This window comes from Falco naumanni, chromosome 9 (genome assembly GCF_017639655.2).
Source record: "Falco naumanni isolate bFalNau1 chromosome 9, bFalNau1.pat, whole genome shotgun sequence".
In the NCBI taxonomy this organism is placed as follows: domain Eukaryota; kingdom Metazoa; phylum Chordata; class Aves; order Falconiformes; family Falconidae; genus Falco; species Falco naumanni.
In genome coordinates, this window is record NC_054062.1 from 23129212 (window position 1) to 23155463 (window position 26252).

General features: G+C 46.0%; 1 protein-coding gene across 2 annotated transcripts in view; it reads right to left on the reverse strand.

Annotated features, from left to right (window-relative positions):
- The window catches only part of NEURL1 (neuralized E3 ubiquitin protein ligase 1), a 165798-nt gene that overhangs the window by 21311 nt on the left and 118235 nt on the right, over window positions 1-26252 (reverse strand). The gene's annotated exons all lie outside the window — the stretch shown is intronic.

A 26252-nucleotide genomic window follows, 5' to 3' on the forward strand; every position in this document is an offset into this window, starting at 1 on the left:
TAAACAGATGATAAATGTAAGCTGACATAATGCAAAGATTTGTACTTATACCTGAGTTTCTGAACTCTGAGAAGCCCAGAGCATCAAGAGACTATTCATTGCGAGAAAATTGAGCGTGTGGGTAGTTTGCTGAAAAAGTCTTAATAATCTATGACCCATCCCAACATTTCCTCTGCGAGAATTATGCCTGAAGACTGTTGCAGCTTCAAGCCCAGGTCCAAATGGTATGAGGTGGGACCACCCCATACAACACAGTCCCCCACGGGTGGCACAAAGCAACATCACCAGACCTCAGCCTATTTCTATATATATATAAAGCGCCTATCACCATATTGATAAACATTCTTTGGAACCAGGCCTGCCGCAAACACAGCACAAGGGAGAATGACATGAAGGGGCAGAGGAACAGAGAGTCCTTCCTAACCCACCTGCTATACCCTTGCAGCAGGCGCCTCTTCCAGACATGTATCCTTGGGATTTTTCTTTTACAACAGCAAAAGACCAGAAGCTCAGGTTATCTGGGGATTTTCCCAATGGGATGCACCCTCCCCTAGTACACCAAAGCAGTGGCTCTGTACTGGTACGTCAAGGCAAAATGCCAGCTACTGAGCACCCAACATCTCCTGCAATATCTGATGTCTGACTAACAGCCTGTCCTGCCCTCCTCTTCTGGGAGCCCTGACAAGAGCACACCCACACACAGCTTGGCTTCAGCAGAGCTCTCCGCTTTGCTTAAACTGGATTATTCCAGGCTCCTCTTTAAATAAACTGCTATTACAAGGGAAGCACAGTCCCAAAATAAAAATGGGCTTTGTTTCTCATATTTGATTTTCCCTATACTGATATTTAGCTTCTCTTCCCAGAAGTTAATTAAAGAAAAGGAGGAATAAATAAAATCAGAAATTACCCCAAGTAATCTAGAAGTGGGTCGCATTAATGCTTTGTAATATATGGGCCAGCATTTGCATTGCAAGTGCTCCTGCTGGATAGAACCAGACTTACTTTACCCTCCTTTGGCTGCAAACCTGCATAGGAGAACAAATTAATACTGGCAGCTGACACTGATCCTTTGGTGTAGGTGAATGGGTAGAGACCTTTCTGAATAGGAACAGAAGGTCCTCTCTATTTTATTCCCTGTAACCATGCATGTGCAGCCTGGCTGACAACCGTGATGTGTGGGTAGCTTGCAGCCAGGGTTTTGAAACAGCTTGTTTTCCACCAGGATGCTTGCATTTCCCTTTGGCTGCTGGACAAAATATCTTTTTCCATCTGAAAAGAGATTAAGAGAGATGCAGTTCTTCTGCAGACAAGACACATGGCAGCGACAGCAAACCAGGGTTACACATCCAACTGTTTTACTTAAATCCATTGGTAGCTCAGACGCCTAGACACTTAAGGAATAAGATGTCTCAAGCATATGGGATCGACTGTGAGATTTAGTATATTAATGTTTGAAAATACCCACGAAAGAAAAGGTTGCAGTTTGTAAGTATCTGAAGTGGGTTTGCGAAAATTTACAGAGACGAGTCTCTAAGAGATGCCGGCCTCCTTCAGGACTCTATGTTTTTATAAATCACAAAACACCCAGCCAAAGAAGAAAAAAAAAAATCCCATTGAATATAAAGTAAAACAAAAGTGAGATTCATCTTTTGGGATGGTAGGTAAGCTGGAAGAGATGCGGAATGCCATTTATCCAGAATAACTGATAATTGCCAAGGGCTATGAAAGAACAATTCTGATGAAATACAAAACAAGTGAGGTGACTTTAAGCAGTTTCTTTCACCAGAAGATGCCCAGGAATGAGTTGTTTTCTTCCACTAAAGCTTCAGCTGTCACTTTCTAAACACAGACCAAGCTGCTCATGCTGGAGTGGCCCGTAACAGAGCCTTACTCCAGGTCAGTAGAACAGCTGACCTTTAACGCCTATGATGGAGGGATGCTCCATGTAGGAGTGTTCAGGCACATTTACATTTGCAGAAAAAAAAATCTGCAGCACACATCAAAAAGACAGAATGACTTTCTGTGATGAGACTGTAAAATACAAAATGGGTCCAACAGCCCATCACCGAGGAGATCACCCAGCTTCAGCCTGAGCAATTTAGAAATCATCCCTCCTTATTATATATTCAAGGTTATAAAATTTCCTGTATAAGGCAGTTGGCAGTGTTTCTTTGGGAAAAGTCAACTGACGAGAGACCTCCTTGGGTCAGAATTAGACAGGCTTGCGAGTGAGGACCACAGCCCTGGGTGAGTCACCAGAGCAGGCTCTGACCCAGCTGGCAGGGCTACCACCCACCAGCAAGCTGGCCGTGACCACGGCGGCTCCATGCAGGCAGGCTGCCCCGGGAGCCTTCCAGAGAGGTTTTCCTGAGCTCTGCATCAGTGCAGTTATGCTGCTAACGCTGGATTTAGAGACTTCAATTTTCTGCTAGCAATACACACATAGCCAAAGTGGAAAGGTTTTTGACTAAATACAAATTTTGTGCTCCTCAGCTGAAGAATCTGAGACACTGAATTTTTTGCAAAAGATGCCTAACTTCACAAATCGCTTTGTATCTTTTCCTGGCTTTGTTTAAGGAAAAAATTAAACAGGAGTTAATTAATTTAGCAAAATAGAAATGAAGGGCACTTGAGCAGTTCAGGCGTCATCTGTTTTCTCCTCCTTTTTAGAGAGGTTTATCTGCAAAATTTAGATTCTCAGCAGCTAATTCTTTACTTGAAGTATCTTCCTCAGACCATAGGCTTCAAATCTCTCCATTTTCCTGCTCAGAGGGCATGGAAGAGCCTCCCACTTTCATGCAGGCTCAATGTGACTGCAGGAATGCCTTACAACAGCGCTTACAAGGAGCTGGTGAGCAGCCACAGACAGCTGTAATCACCACATACAGAAGTATTTCACTACCACCTTTTTTTTTTTAAACCACTGCTAAATGTTGTCTTCTTAAAATCATCTATTTCCTTCAACATGTATAATACATATTTTTTATGGATCTCACATACATGCACATTTAATATAGCTACATGAGCATCCAAACACACAACGCGTTTCTAACCACAAGCCTGCTCAGATATCTCACCCCTACATAAACCCAAAGGGTATCTGTTGCTGTCAGACTGTCAAATCATTATTTCCTTCCTCATTTTCAGTACTGTCTGTTACTGCCCTGAAGGCTTGACTTTCCAAGGTCACAAGCAGCCAGTACTCACACACCTGTAAAGGATCTGAGAAAGCAGAGCAACCCAGCGTGTGCACAGACACGCTGGAAACCTGCAGAGTTCAGTAGTTACCTGCAAGCTCTAGGGATACAGATCTCCTCCTGTTGATGAGTCTTCTAAGACTGGTGCAATCCAATGGCCTCACATGAATTGTATTTCTTCAGAGTATGAGGGCTGCAACTACTCTCCACAATAAGCTATGGAACACCTAGTCTAAATCAATCTTGAGACTTCTACAAAAAATAACTTAAAATTAGGGGAATCAGACTGACAACCTAAGAACCTATCCCATTTCTAATGATCTTCCCTCCCAGGAGAGAGAAATGCTGAGAAGTCAAGGAACAATCTAGTGATTCCTCGCATCTGGAGAACATTCCTGTCCTCGGCTACTAAGCAGAAAATCGTTAAGGTCAGAACTTTGCTAGCATGCTCCCTCCCTTCCCGTGCAAAGCCTCACGTTTTCCCTTCCTTCTGTTCTTTGCTTTACTTCTTCTCAAGTGCATTTTTCTTCTCTTAATACCTCACTTCACTGGGTAATAGTATTTTTAGTGAGTACTGATGCTCACTGTATAATTTCCATGACCAAGGAACCCCAGAGGTGCTAAACTACCAGAAGACATACTGAAGTCAGTGGCCCCTACAAGAATATCCTATAAAATGTACAACTGCAAAAGGACGTATGCCGTATTATTCCCACCATGCTGGAGGGGCTCCATTCCTACTCAGGAAGGCAGAGGAAGGCTCCTTTTCCCACCATCAGTGCCACCTGTCACAAGGGGTTATGCAGGGAGGACAGCTGGCCTTCCAACACCTTGAATCTTGCACTCACTCTCTCCTCCATGGTCTACAGCAGGCTTATGCAGCTAACGGTCCATTTGGCAAGACTTTGACATTGCAGGGAGATGTGTTTGAAACATAAGGCAGATGTACCATACCACGCTGTGGGAAAAGCAACCGGTCATAAGACAAGAAATATACCTGTGCTTCTGGAAACCTTCTGTCACTCACAGCCTTGTACTCCCCGTTGTGGGAGTGCAGGTATTAATCCCAGCTCAGCTGCCTGCCTTGCAAACTCTGCCCGTGTCGTGCTGTGGCGATCTTTGTTCCCTTGCTGACTCAGTCCTAGTGAGCTGATGCACACTGCTGGGGAACTGTCACACTTCAGTGCAGAAGTAGCCAGAATAATTTCTATATGTTGTTTATAGCTCAATTTATTATGTACTTCAAGGTGACTGAGGACTGAAAATTTGGTAAAATAGAAACGACTTATGTTCTCATTTACTCCTCCTAAAATAAGGATGAAGATCACTGTGCCTGGGGACAAGGAGCAATACCTGTTCCCAAACCCCTTTGGTTACCAGCTTGCCCAATGTGTGTATGGCACCTAGTCCACAGCATCACCTCCACTGGAAAAAAGAGCAGCTGTGACTGGGTCTGGGAAGAGAAGGACCGCTCTGTGGCCCCGAGTTCATAAACCACCTACATTAAAGGCAGGCTGGAAGCAGATCTTTGTGCAGCCTGCTGTACTCATGGTGTTAAAGATGTCCTCGTCACTGTGGGATGCTCTGCTCTAGGCTCTCTCGGTCTCTGCCACATGTATCTTAACTGTTTTACTATACCAGGGAGCTAAGCAAACAGGAGACTGAAAATCACCCTTACTTAAAATAAACACAGGAGAAAAATTAAGAAGTGAAGAAAGCCGAGGCGATGCTCACAGCCAGTAAGAGGCAAGCTCCACTCACAGAGCATGTTCAAAGTGGCCTTGCCTGTTGGTGATATATCTGAGCAGACACTCGTAAAACTATTTGGTTTTCTGCAAACTTGTGTTCTCCATGTGAGGTCTGGAGAGGAGGCTGGGCTCTGCTGCACTCAGCACAACACGGCAGAGACCCATGCTCCCGGGTGGATGCTTCTGCTCCGATGCTGTGCACAGGTTTCCCCTTCTCCCTCCCTTCTCATTTCTGTTAAACCTTGAATGTATATGATCCGAGACCACTCTGTTCTGTTTATTTCTCATAAACCATCAGGCACCAGAATGCAGCTTCTCAGATCATACAATGAAGCCACTTTCAGAGCATTACTGTAGCATGTGGGAGGCAAATGTTTAAAATCCCTCAAAGGAATGATTCAGACTAAAAACCTCCTTTGCCATATTCTTAGGAATTCACTTCTACAAAGTACATTTCCCTTTATGAACAACCAAGAAATCAAACTGCCTGAGTTATTGCCCCAGATCAACCATTCCTTCTTGAAAACACCCACATCAAATCAAGGACGTCAGTTAAGTAAATACCTACTTATACAATACCTGCATATGTGCACGTCTCTATTGCATTGATAGTATAAATATCCCATTTCAAATAAAGCTGCTTATTTCTGCTCTGGCTCCTCTCTTGCACATGATTGCAGGAATATATGCACAACTACAGCCAACAGACAATGTCACTTTACCAGCTATATACAGAAAATGCCCAGGCTGCTCTTTAAAACACTATAAAATCTGGTCTGTGGAGCATCTGGGATCAGGACTCAGCTGCTGGGCTCCACAGCAGAAGAGACTCCTCACCACATGAACAGAAAGGATATATAAATGGTGAGTGAGAAGCAGGAAGAATTAATGTTCTTATTTTATAGACTGGAAACCATGGGACGGAGTAAGCTGTCCAAGGGGGCAGCTGACTCCTCCAGCAGAGCTCTGAAGTGAAACCTCTGGGATTTAGCCCCGTGCATAACAAAACTGCCCTGTTTTACACCCTCTCATTTCCTAACTCTCCATTCAATGCCTTATTCTCTATCTGCTGCTCCTCTGCTTCCATGTGCAGATTGCTCCTCTCACCTCAAAACTCAACCTGCTAGGGACTCTTCTTCCATTATGGGATCCCAATGGTCAGTACGGAAACCACTGTTCAAGAACTCCTCCTTCACCAACACACTGGCTTGGTATCACCGCATAGTCAGTGGAGAGCAAACTTACGCTTCGCGTGCACTCACATGGTTTGAAGCACGAATTAATGGCTACCTGCAAGTTTTGGCTGCCTGCTCATTGCAATCTGGAAGACAAGCTAACTAACATTTCGTAGCAGCTATTTTCACTGCAGGAATGGAAGATATTTAGGTGAACTGAGCGCATTTGTTTGTCTGTGACCACCACAGTCTAAGCCAGCTTTCTGACAAGGTACCAGGTGTTTTTCCAACATTGCTGAAAGCATTTGAGAGAATTTCTGCTATAACCAAGGGGAAGAAGTCAAAGTTCAAGCCAAGGGTTACAAAGAGCCCAAAGCTGGAGTTTGTCTGATGGGAGAAATCACTCATGTTTACACCAAAAATCGTCACCAGATTTTAAAGCTGGGTTACAAAAGCAGACAGACCATTGACTCTGTGGAACTAATTGTTAGGCTACAGACAACTGCCGCTTCAACAGAAACGAGTGGAAATCAGCAATGCTTAACGAGCATCACACCGGACTTTGCTTTGCTTTGTGTTTGCATTTGCGTGGATGAAAATCAGCATTCCTTTCCAGGCATTTTGGGAGAGAATGAGGACTAAAGCTATTCGGTTTTCATGATTCAGTTTTGGAGAGGTGATAAAAAATGGGATGGAAGAGAATACACCCAGACTTTTAACTGTTCCCAACTGCTAGGTGTTTGATAAATTTATCATGCAAACCTGGTGGCTTCCTGCGGCCATTTAGCACCAAATCCTGCTTTGAGGGAATGGCACCTTTGTACCATTAGGCACAGAGCTACTGGTGTCCTGCCAGGTGAATCTCAGGAAACCCTTGGGATCTGGTCAGGATACTTCTCTAAGGATATAAATGTCCTCCCTTGGCTTACTGGGTTTACCACGGATTTCTTGTCATGGATTGTCAATGCCGTACCAATAGTACAGATGAAATGCCACAGGAAGACAAATCAGAAACAAACAAAAATTCTAAAAGAATGTGAGCTTATGTACTGCCAGCCTCCAAGTTGAAATACTTGGAAAGAGAAGATACAAACCCCTGAGCTTCAGGAAATTGCATCTGTTTTTAAGCCAGAGTGAACCGTTGCAGTTTACAGGCCAGGTAATTGAATTGATCGTCCGCATATTCTTCAATAAAATCTAAGGAATTAAAGCATACAATGTCATACATGAGTGAGACTATAGTTGAAGGTACAAATATTCAGTACTGACTGATAAATTGTTGTTCTGGGACATGTGTTGTCTAATAAAGTGCTCTGAACCAGTCTGGTTCATAACAAACATTCATACAATTCTGCCTAACATCTGTAAGCATGTCCAATTGATTTGCACATATGAAACGGCACGAAGAGCATAACTAGCCTCATAAAACTGCAATAAATTACTGTTTTCCTTAGCAAATATGAATGTTCTGAAAGAGTCTGACACTAGATTATGAAGAACACACTTCCATATGCGTGTTACAGTTGTGGATTTGTTTTCTTTTCCACAAAAGCTGATGCTCAGAGAGAGTCTGCGGGGTGCTGGCAACATGTGTCACAAACAACATGTTCTGGATTTTGTTCAGGAAGGCTTTTTTTGGGGGGTAAAACCATCCTCCCCAGCCAGCGGTCCTAAGACTGACAGATGTCGTGCAGGCTGAAGATATGCTTAACCACTGCCACAGCTGCCTCTGGATGTCGGCACCTCCTTGCCTGATTCCCTTTACTGCGTTCATGGGGTTTCCGTTCGATGTTTTCTAACTCTCCGCAAAGTCTGAGAAATATGGTTTGAGCAGAAATCATGTGCCTTGGGTTTTGTGGAGACCACCTAATCCCTGTTATTCACTCCTTAATCTCCCACTCATGCACATGAAGTCTCTGAACTTTACTCCCACCCTGATGCAATGATTTCCACCTCCATCACCCCAGGCCTCCTAGGCTCCATGATCAGCTATTATTATCCCTCTTGAAAACGACAGCAAAACAATCAGCACATACCAACATTATTTCAGTCCTAGTCCTGCCTCTCTCCGTAGTGTCCCCCAGCTTTTCTTTCCCATTTCCTATTCTACAGCTGGTGATTCTTTTATTACTTGTTTTAATTACCTGTGCAAGACCCAATTATTGCCGGAGACTGTCAATTGTCACTTCACCTGACGCTTCCTGATCTTTAAGATGTAAATTTCTCTGTAGAAAGGTTCTGTTTTTCGCCTTCTTCACAGGAAATTAAGGCAGTAATTGCAATTCCTTGCTGTCTAATAACTTTATAGAGCCCTCTTCTCATAGCCAGTGACTCCATTACTTACTCCTGGCACTATCATTCCTTTTACTCTCCTTTCCTCCTTGAAATTTTGACCCTTTTATCTCACCCATTCAGGTAAGACAGTAGTTCACCGCTGCACGCAGTGCTAACCCCACAACTTTACCTTCATGTACTGTGTTGCAGATTGCTACAGGCCCTCCAACAACTCTATTTCCAATCCTCCATACATCACCGTGTGAATGTTTCCATAGCATCTCAGTGCTCACAGCCAGTTCCCAAGCTACATCAGACACATTCCTTCATCCCCTGAATCATCTGACAGCAATTTTCTTCAAAACAAGTATTTTCTTCCTCCTTCCCACCATCATACTCCCTCCTGTGGTATTTATGCATCCTGCATTTATCCTTTTCACTTGCTTTCATTTACCCCTGCGTCTTCATACAGGCATGGAGATGACAACTCCTCCAACTTCTCCCCACATTTCCCAGTGAAAGGCTCCTGCCATCGCTTACAGTTTTACAGCCAGCTGTTCAGGGAGAATTCAACCCACCAACAACCACCTCGTCCCTGACAAAGTCTCCTCAAGGTCCGACACCTTACCCAGCACCATTGCTTATTGAGCTGCATTAATGCCATTGGGTCTTCCCACTTTTCCTCAGGAAACCCCGAAACGCTGCTGGCAGTCAGCTTCCTGGGCTCGCTGCAGTCCTGTTTGGTTTGGCAGAGCTACCCAAAGGCACTTCTAAGTGATAAATTGCCTGGACACCACAAGGATTTTGCTGCCCCACAGCTACCTCACTAACCAGAGCTAAGAGCACATCTTGTAGTGAAGATGCAACTTGTGCAGGGCAGTCACATTATGTAGTATTTCAGTCAGCTGCCTGAATTAAAAAAAAATAAAATAAATTGGAAAGATACAGTATTTCAGGCTAACCTGAAACAAAGCACTCAGTTTATCTTACTTTATAAAAGAGCAACTGAACACTGGACAGAGACCTTCTCCAGTTGATTTCTGGGGCTTGTTTGGAAATCAGTGTTGCCATTTTAAAGATTAAAATGTTACTTCAAGACTCAAAATTGAAATATATCATTTTGAAAATAGTGAAAGAAAACAGCTAGAGTTTGCCAAAAGTATTTCAGTTTTTCAGCCATGACTAATTAAGTTTGTAGATCATCTCTCCTTCTCCAAGCTGGTTCTTCACCTAAAGATCCAATGACTAAATTTCTGAAAGAATGCACATAATGCTATTTGTCCAGAATATTTCTTTGTTTAAATTCCTTTTAATTTCTCTTTCTTGGAGAATTTCCACCCCAAAATCCAGCACAAAAAAGTTCTCAAACAATTTCTGACTTATTTTCCATATGTACAAAACAACCGTGCAGCCATTACACCCCATCCACCCCACTCCTATTCCAGAGCTGCTGCCACCTGCTCTCCCAGTTATGCACAGTAACAGTAAATCAAGGCTGTTTGATGAGCTTGTTTTAAAATAGCATGATTACTGCAGTCTGCACCAATTCAGAGAAGTTCAGCACATGGTTAGGTCTGTTCGATTTCACGACAGCACTTTAAACACTTCATCTAAGCAAGTATTTGTATCCCACTGAAGGCAACAGGACATACACACAAGCATATCAGTAGCCCCAGATCAGGGGTATAGAGTAAGGTTTAACGACTGAATTCAACTTAAAAACATTTCTTATGCTAAACTCCACTTTCCGTTGCTGCCCCATTGCATGTGCCAGTGGAGTGAACAGCAAAGGGAATTTCCTGAAACAGTAACCCTAAATCAGTTGCTCCAGCTGTCACGGCTGGGCAAATTAGGGGGGAATCAAAGAGACTGTCAATGCCCACTTCTGCTAAGGTACATAACTGAAGAGTTCATCTCTTCAATAAGATCTTCACATATTCTGTCACAGTAAATGCCCATTAGGCTCATGATTTCTTTATCAATTATTTTGATACACTGAACTAAAGGAACTAAAGAGCTGAATCTTGTTACCAGAGCTTCAGCTAACTCCTTCACAAGCAAAAAGACAAATTCCTCCCTCACCCCAAGGGAAAGCTTCAACACCTTGGCTATCAGCAAAGCTAATTTAAATGCACATATCATAGGATGTGGCCTCAAAAGGTTTAGGCAGGAAGACAGGAGGTTTTTCTGAAGCTGCGAGTTGGAAGCAAAAAGAATCAGCTGGAAGACCACAGCGTGGCTGCCAGCAGGCGGTGTAACCTTGCTGAAGCCACAGGATTCACACAAAGAACAAGGTTCAACATCCGCTGCCAGATGCTAAATACAGCTGCAGCCCCAGCAGCCAAACCTTCCTCAGCCCGCAAGGAAGGGGATCCAAGGCTGTGGTTCCCAAAAGTTCCTGCTCTCCCCCCACCCCATCTTCCCACAGGACTGCTTTTCTTTCTTCTTTCTTCCTTCTCCACCTGACACTCTAAGCACAAACGAGTCTGGTCCTGCTGGGATCCTGGAGATGACATGGAGGATGGTCTTTCAGGGAAACCACATCCTAAAACCCAGAAACAGCCCCTGTGGTGGACAAAGCTGGACTGTCTGATGTGAGTCGGGCACTGACCATCTCACAGCTTCCCCAGCAAAAGCACTGCACCAGCGAAGTGCCAGCTGTGAGCACGGCACTGGAGAGATCCCTGACTTTGCAGCTGGTTTGTGCTATTAATGGTCCCTGAGACCTTTCAAGGAGGGGTCAGGAGCAGGGTAAGACACGGGCACCTAAAAATGCAGTGAGTTTTTTGGCTCTCTTCACTGTATGCAGGGTGATTTTCCCTTTCTTCTTTGACCTCTCATTAAACTCCCTTGACAGATGTCTGCCACTTCTCAGCAGATTCCTTTTGACACATGATGCCCTGTTGTACTGTCAACGCATTTCCACTAGGATTTAATATTTCAGCCCATGCAAAAGGTCACTGTCTCTGACTGACACATGCTTTAAACTTCTTCCTTACCTGCTAGTTAGGTCTTGGTTTTGCACCAGTTTGGCGATGAATGGGTGCCAAGTGTCCATTTATCCACTTGTCCACTTTCAATCTGTTAAACTCCCACACCTTTATTTTTACCCTGTATTTCCCTGAGCCCTTGATGCTATACTTCTCTGGTTTGGGAAACAGCTAATCAAACCTCTACTCCTTGATGGTCTGTAAAACATAAAATTTAGCTTCAGAATTTCATGAACAAGTTTAGTTTTGGAGATTAGAATGAACTGGGTATAACGAGCAACAAAAAGAGCCAATACAGCAACATTATACGCAAGAACCTTGCTGAGATCTTTATGGGCTAGAAAGATGGTAAACAATATAGAGGTGACTCTTCCAAACTCAAGGATTTCTCATCCAGTTAAGAGATTCATCTCTCTTCAGCTTCTGCTTCCTTCAGCATCAAAGTTTAAAGCAGTATTTGGCGAGAATGTTATTATGAATCTTTCTGACCTGTTCTAGGGAACTATCAAACCCTTGCTACATATTAATAAAAACTGATGGATTTGAACCAACTGAAATATCATCACCAGCACCAGTGATGTCTTGCTCAGTCTAAGGAATCTGGGACCAATCCCAGGTCTGCCTGTGACCTGGTTATCAAACACGGTCCATCTCTCCACAGTGCTCAGTACAGTCCCACTGCTCCTGGTACTACAACAGCTTTGATGTTAAAAATGTATACTTTTTTTTTTTTCATTTACAACTAGGAAAATATTCTTTCTTTCCAAGCACAGATGTAGTCCAGTCAACAGAGCAAAAGCCTGGATGATTCACATCAGCATTTATTCTTGCCTGCCACAGGACAGTACTAGGAAAGCACACAGCTAAACCACCATGCATTTCCAAAAGCTAGATGAGATGAAAAAGCAGGTGATGTGCTGAAATTATCGTAATTCCTAAAAACAGAGAAGGAAGGGTTACTACTGGCTGTATTTCTGTTCTGTAACTCTTTTTCATATCAAAGCAAGGGGGAAAAGAAAAGAAAAAACCTGAAAGAGGAGCGTAGATGATTTCTGCTCAGGAGGAAGCCAGCGAAGCAGCTAGGGCCCCATGGAGCTGTACGTGCTCTGCTCCAGCCCGGGCTGAAGCCGTGTTACCGGCCCCTTTTGCTCTGTGTCTGTAGGAGACACAAAACACCCAGGCAGCTGTTGCCATAGCCACCCCTTTACATCCCAGGGTCAAGTTTCCCGCTGCAGAGAAATATTATTTATAAGGTGGCTTAGGTGTGCCTTGCCCCTGGCAGTTAAAAATGGCAAATCCCACGCCAGGGAACCTTATGGCCCAAATCAGACATAACATAGCGAGAGGGTATGATAAACACAGGGAAGAGAGGATCAAAGCGAGATGGTGAGATGCTGTGTATAAGCCCCGTCAGCTCTCTTACTCTTCCTATTAAACACTGTAAGGGCTCTGCATCCCTGCGCATTTTTGCAAGTGTCCTGCTGGTCCATTATGCTGCAGCCACACGGTGATGCCACAGCCTCGGCTGGGACAGACTCTATGGCCTCTTCAGGCAAAGCTGAATCCTCAACACCGGAGCTGAACAGCCCTTTTGGGGAACTGCCAGGCCCAAGAAATCCCCCAGCCAAGCAGCGTTGCCTTCCCTGGGTCGCAGTGCTGCACAGGCACCATCCCGCCCCCGTACTGCCACGCTGCAGGCGCAGACACCGGGCTTCTCGTGGCAGACTTGCCATTTCCAACAGGGCCTGGCATCCAGGGGGAAATGAGGGCAGCATTTAGTCCCTGAATTGGCAATGAAAAATCACAGGGCTTATAAGGACTGCTGGAGTAGGCATGAGCTTGTCCTGAGAGCAACACGACTTAACAGCAAAGAGAAACCTGAGTTGCGTATTACTACAAATTACTCCAAATTACTACAGCCTTCTCCCTGCACCCAGCACACCACAAAACTTTACTAGTAGGGGGACCACCGGCAGCACTGAGAACAGAAATTGTCTATGTCTGCTGGCTTGTTGCCAGCCAGCCTGGCACATCCCGAGCCCCTGCATCCTACCAGGAGAGGTGAGGTTCATCCAACCTGCGCTGCCTGCTCTGCTGCATTGGCTGCCTCGCAGCTGGGAAACTGCCCTGTCTACAGAGAAATGAACAGAGATTGCCACCATGGCACAAATCTGCAGGAATGGTGATAAATGACAACTTTGGTTCAAGACATTCCAGTGCTTCATCCTGCCAGAAGCATTTCACCCAGGTCTGTTAAAGCCACCACAGTCACCCATGCCCTCCCAGGCTCAGCCAATGCAAACTCCTTCCCAGGCTAAGTTTGCAGCACTTTGAAAATTCATATTTATGGGCAACATAAAGCAAACAGAATTTAATAAGGAAACGAACAGGATCTCTGTGAGTTCACTTTTACATCTACTATACCTATGGGGTTAGCAGGTTTTTATCTGTAGGTGAAGCTGCAGCAGAGCTGAGGGAGCCCGTTCGCTGCTACACAGCGGCTTTGCCTGGGGCCCAGCCGGCTGCGGCACCGATGGATGCAAGTCAGAAGGGACAGTGTGGCTCATGTGTGCCTGCTTCATTAAGCCTGTGAGAAGCTCCCTAAAGGCCACTGATTATAAGGTATCATCTTCCAGCTCTGACTCCAGAAGGACACAATCACCTCTAGACACATGTCCTCCTGCCAATGGCCGTCCATGCCCCAGCACCTGGCTTTGGGAGTTGAGTCCCAGCTCAGGGTGGCTCTTCCCAAGGCACCAGTGCTACAAGAAGATTCATGGTCCATTTGAAATTTGCCATCCCAAGTAACCTCCAGACTCTACTTTCTCTACCTCTCAGCCCTCCAGGAAACACTCTTCTCTGCAGAAATTTGACATTTCTTAATCTGGGCTGGTTTTCCAGGTCAGCAGCCTTGTTCCCCAGCACTCGCAGTCATTCAGCACAAAGGCATGTCAAACGCTGTCACTGTCTCTGTGCCCTTGCCATCCTGCCGAGCACGCCTGTGCCGTGGGCAGCCAGAGGCAGAGCCGCAGGAGCTGGCTTGTTCAGCATTGGCTGTGCACTCACTCAGAGGGTGCTCTGCCGCTGTGGTACCCACTAAGCCACCTCAAAGCCATCATCAGCACACGTATTGCTGGTCCCAGAAATTGGCAGGAGGGGAATGATTCCAGGGACAGACGCAAGCAAACCAGGCATGGCCAGGATTAGCCACAGAGCCCTGCAGGCTCCTTCCCTTTACTGCCCTGGCCATCTCGGTGCTGTGCCCATAGCTGCGCATTGCCTGCCTGGCTGCGCTGCACAGCCCCTCCACTTCACTGGAGCTTGCAGCCCCCACAGCTAAACTCAAGGCCAAGCAATCCAGCGCCATCAATGAAAAGGATCAGGATGGTGCCAGACAGCATTCGCTGCAAAAAATGACACTGCTGCAATGACAGTATCCAAATCTCAGCCTGCTGGAACCCGGGACAGGGTTGCACTGGGATTTGCTGCTATCTCAAAACTGCAAAAAAAAAGTTCTTTTGCCCTGAATTAATTGTAGTTAGCATCAGCACCATTAATCAGGGTAAACCTTGTTGTGCCAAGTCATCTAACTCTGGCTTGCTGTAGACCCAGGGCAGTCTCCTGCCCCCAAAACCAGGTGCCTCTTGGTGGACTTCTTGGATAATATAAAAAGGGTCAGTTTTCCCCAAAAAAGAACAAGGCACCTGCAAGTGTATGCTTCTAAGCACATCCCATCATCAAGCTGCCTTTCTGCTCCAGACTGAAAGCTCAGCTTAGGCTGCAGTTTAAAGCAAGGATCATTTCTGTCTCACAGCAGCTCAGCAGCATCATCAGTTTTCCATCGTGCACACGGGTGTGTAAACACTCATAACTATTCAGCTGGTTCTGTGGTTTTACATTGAAAATATGTTGCTATGGAGAGCACAGCACGGGAACGTGCAGCCACCACAGAGCACCGCGGCAGAAACATCCCACAGCTTCTGCTGATATTTGTAGGCCCTCTGCTGCCATCCACACGAAGGCTGAAAATAGACCTAAAGCTCAACTGAAGCATCTGTAATACTCCATTTCTGTCCATTCCTCCCCAAGGCACCAAGACTTTTCACAAAAATCATACCAAGCATCCCACATACACTCTGACATCACCTCACTGATTTCCAATTCCTCACTTCACACATGCCTTGAAAAGGAAAGTCCTTCCAGCCCCGTTTTCATTCTGCATCCTATTTTTGTCTGGGGAGCAGGTCTCCCTCTGCAACCATCCTTCTACCAGTACCCACAGGTGCTGCTCCGTCCTTATTACCTTTCAGCCACAGCATAAAGCAAATCGCTTGTCCTGCTCCACCTTACTGCCCTGCTGACCGTGAAGGATCTGATTTCTGTTATTTAAAGCTGACCTTGGCAGAGGTCATTCAGCAGCAGCAAAGCGATCTGCAAATACATATTCAGTGCAGGGGAAACCTGCCTGTACCATTGAAGCCCCAGACTTTGCAGTCCCCAAAATGCATGGGCTGGGTCCTGAAAGATGCTGGGCATTTTCTGATCTCACCGACCTGATGAGACTTGGGAGAGCTCAGCCAAAGCAACACATTCTTGAGCCCACAACACTGTGAATGAAGAAAAAGCACCTTTGGGGTTTTTCTTTCCTATGAATTTTTAAAGTATCTGAAATACTGTTTGTTTTCTTTCTCATATTCTGGAGGAATTGATAAATCCTCCACTGCACCATAAACATACAGCCATCAACCCTTGATTTCTAAAATGTATTTGTATTAAGCTATGAAATTATTTACAGTGGCCATAAACATCCTCCCAACATTTGGCAGCTGGGAGAGGGCCTTGGAACTCACTAACTTATATTGTAAACCACTTTCTAATAAATAAATAAACTCTTAATATCTCACCCACAAAAAGAGGCACATAGCATACAATGCTATATTTAGGGGTCCTTTGGAGGTCAAGGATTCAGCAGATTAATTTCTCTGAGGATCTTTCTTTGGTAAGCATATGTTTATGCCCAAATGAATTGTCAGCAGAACGTCTTTATTTTGCAATCAGTTTAAAATTCTCACGTTGCTTTGAATGCTGGAGAAGCGGCTGCTTATTTCTTGTTTTGCCTGAACTGGGGTCAAATTCTGATCTAAGGGGCTGAAAGCAGCACTTAAAAAGCCAAGTAAATTCCTGCTGATCCTTTAGTAGTGACCTTCCTAGGAGGGACTGCTGAGCCTCCCACGGTGGAGTTGCTCTCCGGGCCAGGAGGATGCCCAGCGCCAGAGCCCATGAAGAAAGAAGATAGTGCAGCATTGCAAATATGTGCAACTGCCTGCGAGTTTTACTGCAGAGGGGCAGTCAGGAGATCCTCTCTCCTAGCTCAGCATCCACAGCCCAGCCACTGCCTGCCAGGTGATTACTGAGGGGAGAAAGAAAAACCAAGTATCCCACACACCCCATTGGCTGCTGTGCAACGGATGAGCCATGTTAGGGCCCCTGATGGATGCTGAGAGCATCTAAACTGATGGAAACATGATTTTCAACTTTTGTGAAATCCACCAAGGTACCCTTGAGGACAAAGGAGGATGAGTGGCTGGTTCAAAGCAATCCTGGATCAAAAACAATATTGTCAGATCAAATTTGGTCCAAAACTTGTGTTTTGTAAAAAACAGAAATAGCCTTTTACAAAACCTAAGGTAAACAAGGACTGTTTTCATATACTCCTTCACTTACATAAAAATAAAAATCAAACTCTCCCCTGATTTCAACCAGTGCTGGCTAAATGGCAAGGTTAATTAGCAAACAGGAAAAAAAAAAAAGTTTTGTTCACCCTCCCTGCCCCAGACATGAAAGAGAAGGAAGAATGTATTAATTCTTAAAATCAGTTTTGTTTTAATCATGTGAAGCTGTACTCATGGACAGCTAGAGATCTGAATGAAGACTTTTTAAATAGGAGCCCCAATGTAACCAGCTCCCACTATACCACCAGTGCTCTGCATACAAGCTCTGTGCGAGGGTCTATTTATTCCATTTATCTACAATTGCAAATGGCTTCAGAGATCTCTGACTAACTGCAAAGCAAAAAAGCTCCCTTTCCTCTGCTCTGCAGCCACCATCGGCTCCACTGGGAAAGATGAAGCTGCACCAAGATGAAGCCGGGCCATGCAGAGTCCCCCACCATGCATGGCACCCTTCCTTTTTGGTGGCACAGCCAACCTCCGCTGGGTTCCCTGAAGAAGCTGTCACTGTAGCACAGCTGTGATGGGCTCTGATGGCTTCCCAGGCAGCCAGGGGAGAAGGGAGTGGGTTGCAAGGATGCTGGTAGCAACCCCAGTAGGCCATAAGAACATAACCAGGATGCAAAACAGCTTCTCCAGATGCCCCCCAGTTCCTGTGAGTTGTCTCCTCCACATGTCCTCTGTTCAGTCAGTGCAGAAGCTCTGCAGAAACCTCTCTCAAACACAGCTACATCTTGCTACGTCTTTTTTTAATAGGTAGTAATTTCCAGCCAGCAAGGGGCTATTCCCGCAAAACTAGGCGGAAACTGCTGTTTTCTTAAGAAAGATAAACAAAAGGCAAATGCAATAGGATCACTGCTGGTTTCCAACAGAAAACCGTATGATTTTGCATGTCATTATTGCTGCAGTACTTGAAGCAGCATGGACAGATCTGGGGGGAGGTTGAACGAAAGAGGCGTTCTGTGCCTTCAGGAGCAATGGTCTAAGTTCACCCCTGTTGTAACACTGCTCCAGTCACCCCAAACAGGAACTGAGCCCTACAGTTCTGAAACTATGCATGGACAGGACGAATAAATCTCATCACCGAGGGCTTCCTGCCATTCCTGCTGAATATCCAGTCCTATTAGTCAATGTCAGGCCCTAGGCAACATGAAAAATTGCAGAAATCCATCCTGGCTGTCAATGGAAATCAAAGGTCAGTCTCAAAAACTGAGAGACTCCTTCCAGCCTTGGAAGGGATTCACATTTCAAGACTACAAAGTGCTATTGTCAAAGCTCTGCACGTTCATGTGAAACAGGAAGGAAAAATGAGACCCCGGACAATGGGACCCTGGGGGAGCGGTGGAGGAATCGGGCTTTTCCCGGGAAGCCGTTTGCCAAAATGTTAAAATAGAATCTATTTACACAATAGATCGGAAAATGTTAACAGCCAAGAGTGTGTGTTAGACAACAGGATTTCAGATTAGAAACACTGGGCAGGTTGACGAGTGAGCAGGCTCTGAAACAATTTATGGATTCTCCACACTGAGCAAAATAAGTATTTTCTGTAATGACCCTTTTGGTGGGGGTTCTACCTCTGCTTTTGCCATTAAGGTTCTCTCCTCTCCACGCTCACAACCATCTGCCTTCATTTCATCCCATCCCCCTGTCTCTCACTCCTCCTGATCCCACCCCAGCTCAAAGCTTGCCTCCCACTGCTCTCCCACCACATCTGCAGTCACCAACCGCACCATGTCAACAGGCCATGCTTTAATTGTGCTTAAGAATAAGAGGCGGAAAGTCGGGCTCCCGGGTTTCTATTCCTGTCCCTTGCCTGCCCCACAGAGCCTTCAGGAGGTCAGTTCATCTCCATGATCTATGGCTCGAGCCCCCCTGCTGCAAGCAGCTCGCCACGCTTCAAGTACCCCCAGGTGTCTGCAGGAGCCAGGTCCCACAGCCCTCAGCAGTGGATCCCACACTCGCCTTGTCAAATGTTGAAAAATTTTAGGTGTTAAAAAGGAGAAAGAGCCCTTTTAAGCATTTGTCTGGGGACCAGATAGCCAGCAGCTGAACTTCTCCTGGAAATCCATGCAGTTTTAAGTGGGAAACACAGCCTGTAAAACTTAAAATAAATGTGTTGTAGACTGTGTAGCAACCAGTGGCAGTCACTCAAAATCCAGCCGTTTCAGCAGCCTTCTTGTGGCTCAGCATGAAGTGATTTCAACAAACGCATGAACCTTCCCAGGGCTGCAGGGGACTCTTACTCCCTACTTTTGGAGGAAATCCTGGGATCAGCTCTCCCTCCCCAGCCAGCTCTCTGCTTTGAAATTTCCACGATGGCCAAATTTGTCATCACCACCCAGTATCCAAGTAAAATCATCTGAGACTTCATGTCTGATGACTCAAACGCTCAGACCTGAGTCTCTGCTTTTAGCAGGTACACACTGAGGTACCCCCTGGCTCCTCAAATTGAAACACAAAGCACTGGCTTAAACGCATTGCTGCTCAGTTGAGATGATGCTGACAGACAGAGAGGAGACACCTGGCATAGCTTTTAAGTGTTTCTTCATAGAGGGCATCTGCTATCCTGTACTGCAATGTGCTTCCCAACATGAGGATCTGCCCTGGTCATACCTGAACATTCCCCTGGTAGGTCATCTTGCAATAGGTGACGGACTTCATGCTGGTAGGCAGAGTTACCATGCTGAATCTTTTGCCTACATTAAAAATAAATGCAATAGCTATGACCTACAAAACTCTAGGGTGCCTAAAATTCAAACTCATCACGCCCTGCTCTGATTTTTACTCCCTGCATTGCATTTGTTCAGCTGAAAAGGTTTCATCCCGTGCCTGAAGGTGAGCAGGGGGAAGAGAGGACATAGTCTATAAGATGACATTTGTCTTCACACTTGCTCCTGCCATAACAGCCACCCAGGTGGGAAAGCCTGAATATTTCCACATGGCACCAGCTCTGCCCAGGCTCACCTAGTAGTGCTGGGTGTCTCCCTGCCTAGGGAGATGGCACGGGGGAGGATGGAAACAACAAGGGCATGCCACTACTTGTCCAACAGGAGGAACCAAGAGGTATTTAAGTGTTCAAGGGAATTGCCACACTTCCCCTACACAGAAGATGCATCTTGCCCTTGTTGTGCAACACAGGGAAGCACAGGGCCAGGAGAACAGTCCCAAGACAAGAGAAACAACAAATTCACTCCTTTTTTCAGACCCTTAAAAGTATTGTGAATACATAACCTGTAAGAGCTAAACTCCTTCCTTCACAGTTTTACTTTACTTCCAACAAGGGTAATTCTCTATTTTTCAGAGAAGCAGAGTCGAGGCCCATTCTCCTGCATTGTTTGTATTTTCTCTGTGTGCTGATGGTCCCAGCACCTCGCTGGGTGGTAGGGGACAGCTGACAGCCACTCTCAGCTGCAGCACCTCTTCTGAGATGTAATGCCCAGGTGGACAGCTGTTGTGGTTTAACCCCAGCTGGCTACTAAGCTACACGGCTGCTTGCTCCCCACCCACCCCACAGAAGGATGAGGAGGGGAATCGAGGAAAAAGGTAAAAGGTAATGATTGAAATAAACTACAATACAATAACAGCAACTGTAAAGAAAAGGAGAGAGAGGGAGAGAGGAATAAAATCCAAAAGGAAAAAAACCCCAAGTGATGCACAATACCATTGCTCCCCACCTGCTGACCAATGCCCAGCCAGTCCCTGAGCAACGATCTGCTCCTCCCAGCCAACTCCCCCCAGTTTATACACCAAGCATGACATTCTATGGTATGGAATACCCCTTTGGCCAGTTGGGGTCAGCTGTCCCGGCTCTGCTCCCTCCCAGCTTCTTGTGCACCTGCTCGCTGGCAGACCACGGGAAACTGAAAAGTCCTTGACGTAGGGTAAGCCCTACTTAGCAACAACTAAAATGTCAGTGTGTTATCAACATTATTCTCATACTGAATCCAAAACACAGCGCTGTACCAGCTATTAAGAAGAAAATTAATTCTATCCCAGCCCAAACAGGACAACACTGGACATCTTGCTCTCACCATTCTCCAAAGCTTTTCAACAATTCCTCATTGCTGTCTGCACAGGATCTGCAGTCCTAACTGAATTCCCCCTTTCAGCTAGACACACTGTGTTATTTCTGTATAGCACTGTCTAGACTATACAGAAAAAAACTGTGAACAATTTAATGTATTACTTTTTCCTTGCTTTTCATGAAAATGGTGAAAGTCTGGAAGATTTCTGGTGTTTGGGCAGTCTTTGTTTAGGGAACTTTTTTGTTTGGTTGGTTTTATACATACATACAGAGAGCCAGCGAGCCGTAAATACTTATATAGAGAACTTTAAAAAGCAGGGGCTTTGTCTCACCATCAAGATTTCTACAAGATTCAGTAATCTGTCTTTTTTCAGACCATTCTGTGAACAAAATGGTTGGTGTCCTACCAGACAGAAAGCAGATACTACTCTGTCTTCCCTTGCAAAGCAATCGATGCACCTCAAACAAGCAGCCACAGTTATTAAACACAAGAGAACGGTCCCTTTCACCCCGCTGAACTCCACTCAGCCTCAACATTTCCTAAAACTGAAGACACTGCAAAATTTCTATCATAAATTTTGCTGTCCCAGGAGCCTAAAGGGTCAAAGTACTTAAAGAAACCAGACTCCTATGGGATTTCCAGCTCCCACTTCTAGATCTCAGTGATTACACAGAAGGCAGCCAAACATCACCCTTGACAGGTCCCCACCACTGCAGTAATTAAATGTCCAAATTTGTTTGGGTGTCTGAGCCTCTCGCAGGAATTCTCCAATGATTTCTAGCAAAGGCTGGATCGGGAAAAGCCAGCCAGCCAGTAGCAACAACATGAAAACAACTGTAATGTATTCATCTTCTATTAATTTATTTTTTTTTAAGAACATTTTCTGGCATTTTCCCTCTAAATACTAAAGATTTAGCAAGCAACAACTTCTTGCTGTTTACGTGAAGATACACGGACAAGAATGGAGACCCATGTGCATTCCCAAGTCTTGAAGTGACCAGCAAACCAGTGTCCTCAGCACCAATGTGAAACCGTGCTCAGTGCTGTCTGGCCAGGGACTTTCAGTTCAGCATGGGCCACTCCAAGAAACATGTAAGGTGGAACGTGGAATTTTCCCCTCAACACTTGACAGAGCAGTATACTAGCTATCTGAACTTAGACAATCCAGAAAAATGAACTTCTCCCACTCCACTGGAATGCCAGAGGTGGTTTTGGGAGGCTGCTGTGCTCTATGCCACAATGCCAGGGGACACAGGGATGCACACAGAGGTGCTGCTGCCATGGGGGGCAGCTGGGTAAACACCCAAGTATGCAGATGCTTTCCTCCTCTGTCCACATCAACTTGGGGGTGGGAGCTCCCAAAGTGCATGCTTCCAGCTGATATTCCTGATTCTTCCTGTTTCCATCGGGGCCAGGAATAACAGGAGAGCGGGCTCTCCCCCAGCCCCTCCTCTCCTGGTACTGGGCATGGCCAGCAGCATGAAGAGCGGGGGCTGAGGAACATGCTTGACTTACCGAAGCAAATGTTTTTTGGTGCCTCTGGATGTTCCAAGTTAAGCTCAGACTGCACTGCACTTAGCTCGCACGTTATCCAAACTAGTCCAGCAGGGACTACTCCTGGGTAGGCTATTAAATAGCTGGGTAGCTATTAAAATTGTTTTCCTTGAACAGCTAAATGGAAATGTGAGGGCTTGACGCTTGAGCTAGCATTTCAAATGGGCTCAGGTAATCAAAACAGCAGATCGGAGAGCACTGTGGGTTTTGGAGGAGGCTGAGATTCAATTCAGCTTCGAACCTTCAGTTTATTACAACAAACAATTCCCAAACCCAATTAATGAAACTGGCCGCAGCTCCTTGCGGAGCCTGGCTGGACCTGATCACATGGGTTCACACTGGCTGCTTATAACCTTTCTGGCCAGCAGTGCTTCTTGTGCAACCTAATACCATCTGTCGTCATTCTGTCATGTTACCTTGGGATGTCACTTGGGAAGAAACCATCACTGGTCATCTCTCGCTGAAGACACCTGAGATGCCAGCATCCGGGACCTCAGCCTTCTCTCTGTCCAGGCAGCAAACACCCAGTACAAATTCAGAGCAACAAACAGCATGAGGGCAACTCCACCCCCTGCAGATTATTTTCCTGCATACGTGGCCAAGCTGCAAACCATTATCAGAGAATGCCTGGTAAATACAATATTCTGCATAAGCGATATAAGTAGTTTTTAACTGTCACACACAAGAAGTGCAGGTACACAGGTGAGAAATGGATAAACAACTTAAACATATGAAATTTTTCTGCTCTGCTACCTTGCTCCAGGCCATCTGGCATGGTTGTTGGTGGAAAAGTCAGTGAAGAGCTGCTGAGGAGGTGACAAGATGCTGATAAAGTAACTGGTGTAAGAGTCAGCATGCAGGAGAAGCCAGCTTGAGGACAGGATGTCCATGGATGCTGCATGCTGCTCTCACTCCCATCCCCAACCATGCTGATGCTGGTGTAAGTGAGGACAGGCCCATAAAGATGGAGACCCCAACAATACAAAGCGGAAGAATGAATGGATGGAAGGTGGCCTCCGAGCAGCTCATTGCCTGAGCATGGCAGAGCCGTGCAGCTCCCCAGGCAGAGCTTCTCCTCGAGCACCACATATTGGATTCGCAGGTGGGACAGGCAGCTCCAGCAAGCTGAGCAGGCACTGCAGCACGTACCTCTGCATGCTTCTGTCCAGAAACAACACCACCAGAAAAACCTGGCTTACTACATCCAAGCAGATGAATATTTCATGAGGAACAGAAACACAATTGGGGCATTTTGAGCAAGTAAACTGGACTGCACATTCATGTGCATGGAGGCAGGCATGCTGCATGAAGCAAGCCATCAGATACTGAGCCTCACTGATCTGGCTTCCTGAGCCAGCTGAGAGCAAGCTAGAAAGGACTCCCCTCCAAGCCACATCCCTACAAAGAAGCCTACATTAAAAACAGAAAAAGGAAGAAGAAACCCTGTTCTGAGCTCAGCTAATGCTACGCACACTGCTGCTATTTTGAAAAACACAGTCATGGGCTCAACCTGGCTGCAGAGGCAGCAGATCAGCAGTGTTCCTTTGTGGCAGCCCTGGGGGGCTGCAGAGGGGGGACACATGCTAACTGCTGTCCCAGCTAGACAAGGGGAAGGCTTGCTTCCATGACCATAGCCACGTAAAACAATTTGGTACCAAGTCTGGCCCCTGCTAACAGTCTAACTTTCATGCTTTCTATTAAAGCTAATAAAATAACAGCAATTTTCAATGTCCAGAATGCATAAATTTCAGACAACCTGCTGTTGTGCAATGTGAGGAGAGCAACAGTGCTGCAGGGGCTGGAAAACAGGTAATCCAGGAGTTAACTGAGGTCCAAGGGGTAAGAGCCCCAGGAATAATGTCAACAACATTTGCACAAATCTGATATAACACGTAAGAGCTGTGACTCAGGCTTCACCTAGGGACCAAAGATGATGCAAAGATGCATTAAATGCTTCTCATTTCGTCTTACTTAACCTTCGCTGGCTGCATCAGGTCAGAGTACACCAGCTAAGGGTGTTCTGTGTACCCATAGGGAACAAAGCCAAAAAACTCTGTGGGTCTCCCCAGGATGCATTAGGAAATTTGGGGGCTGTGTAGCATAACTCATGAGGATGCAGAGCACTGTGCAGAGGCCTTTGGTACCCAGTGCCAGCTATGGGGATGGAGCTCCACTCTTTCCAGGTGTGGGTGGTATGAGACACTGCAAACCTTTGGGAGAGCCCCCAAAAGTCACAGGGGCTACCCTATGATAAGCCACAAGCCAGCTGTAGCAAGGAGAGAAGGGTTTTTTCGGCTCTCCCTGCCCTGATTATTCACGGACAAGCTGCAAAGGCAGCCTCATGCCAGACCACAGCCCATCACCCCTGAAGCCCCTTCAGGGACATGCTAAGCGCCCGTACCCAGCATGGCAGCTCCCCAGGCAGCAGCAGAGCCATCCGACTGCGCAGCACACGGCTACGGCACGCTGTAGCTGCAGGGAGCATACGGCGCAAGCCAATTCCAGAGCCTGATGTTCAATGAGACTTGACAGGTCCCACTGAGGTCTGCATGCGGAGAAAGAGCCTGGGGCCCCCAAGCCGGCGACAGCACCTCAACTCTGCCCAGCCCCAGCACGCCCGGGGCATGCGGGATTCAGCATTTGGATCATCTCACAGCAGGCTGGCAGGGACCCAACGGCGCGAGCATCATCCTGCCTGTGAGAGCGCGGGGCTGGCTCACGATGCACTTTTACCCTTGGCGTGGGGGTGGGAAGGGGGGGATGCACACGCAGGGACATTCTTCACTTGTCACCCTCAGGCTTTGGCTGCTTCTTTCTTTGCAATCACCTAAAGGTGAGGAGGAGTTGAAAAACATTACGCTGACAGCACTGTTGGAGCTGCGGATACAGGGCCTTCCACTCCACGCCAAGCAAACCCTCTGGAATGGTTTGGACATGATAGGTAAACAGTGTCGGGCTTGCTCAGCGGGGAGACATTTGTATTTAGATGTTATAGATAAGTGCTGCATATTTGAGACATCTGAAAGTTATTATTCCAGGCAGTTTCTAAACAGAGAATCACAGTTGCATAGCCCCTTAACTCCGAGCTGACAGGCAGGATAATGATTTAAATGATTGTTAAACACAGGCTCTGTTTTAAGTGGATGGAATTCAACACCACGGTAGGTTTGGGGGAACAGGGGTGTACTGCAAAACGCAACATTTCCAATTGCTGGAGCTCTGATCCACAGGAGCTTCTCCACCAACACCAAACATCACCGTTCACACTACGAAAATAGCAGCTGCAGAGATCCTCAAAAGGCAACATCACTCAGCTGTCTTCTGGATCATTACCACTCCCTCTAATTGCAACAACTCTGATTAAGAGAAATGCCTTTTTGAAAGCAAAACATAAAAAGGTTTCACAGACTGTAAAACAGAGTTCAGCAGTGAATCATAATTATTTTTTATGATGCTTTTGAATTACAAGTGATTTATATTTCCTTGAGTTCAGTAAGGTTATGTTTATTATGCTATCACTCTGCTTTTAATGAAGAGTATACTGATTTGTTTCATTGTAA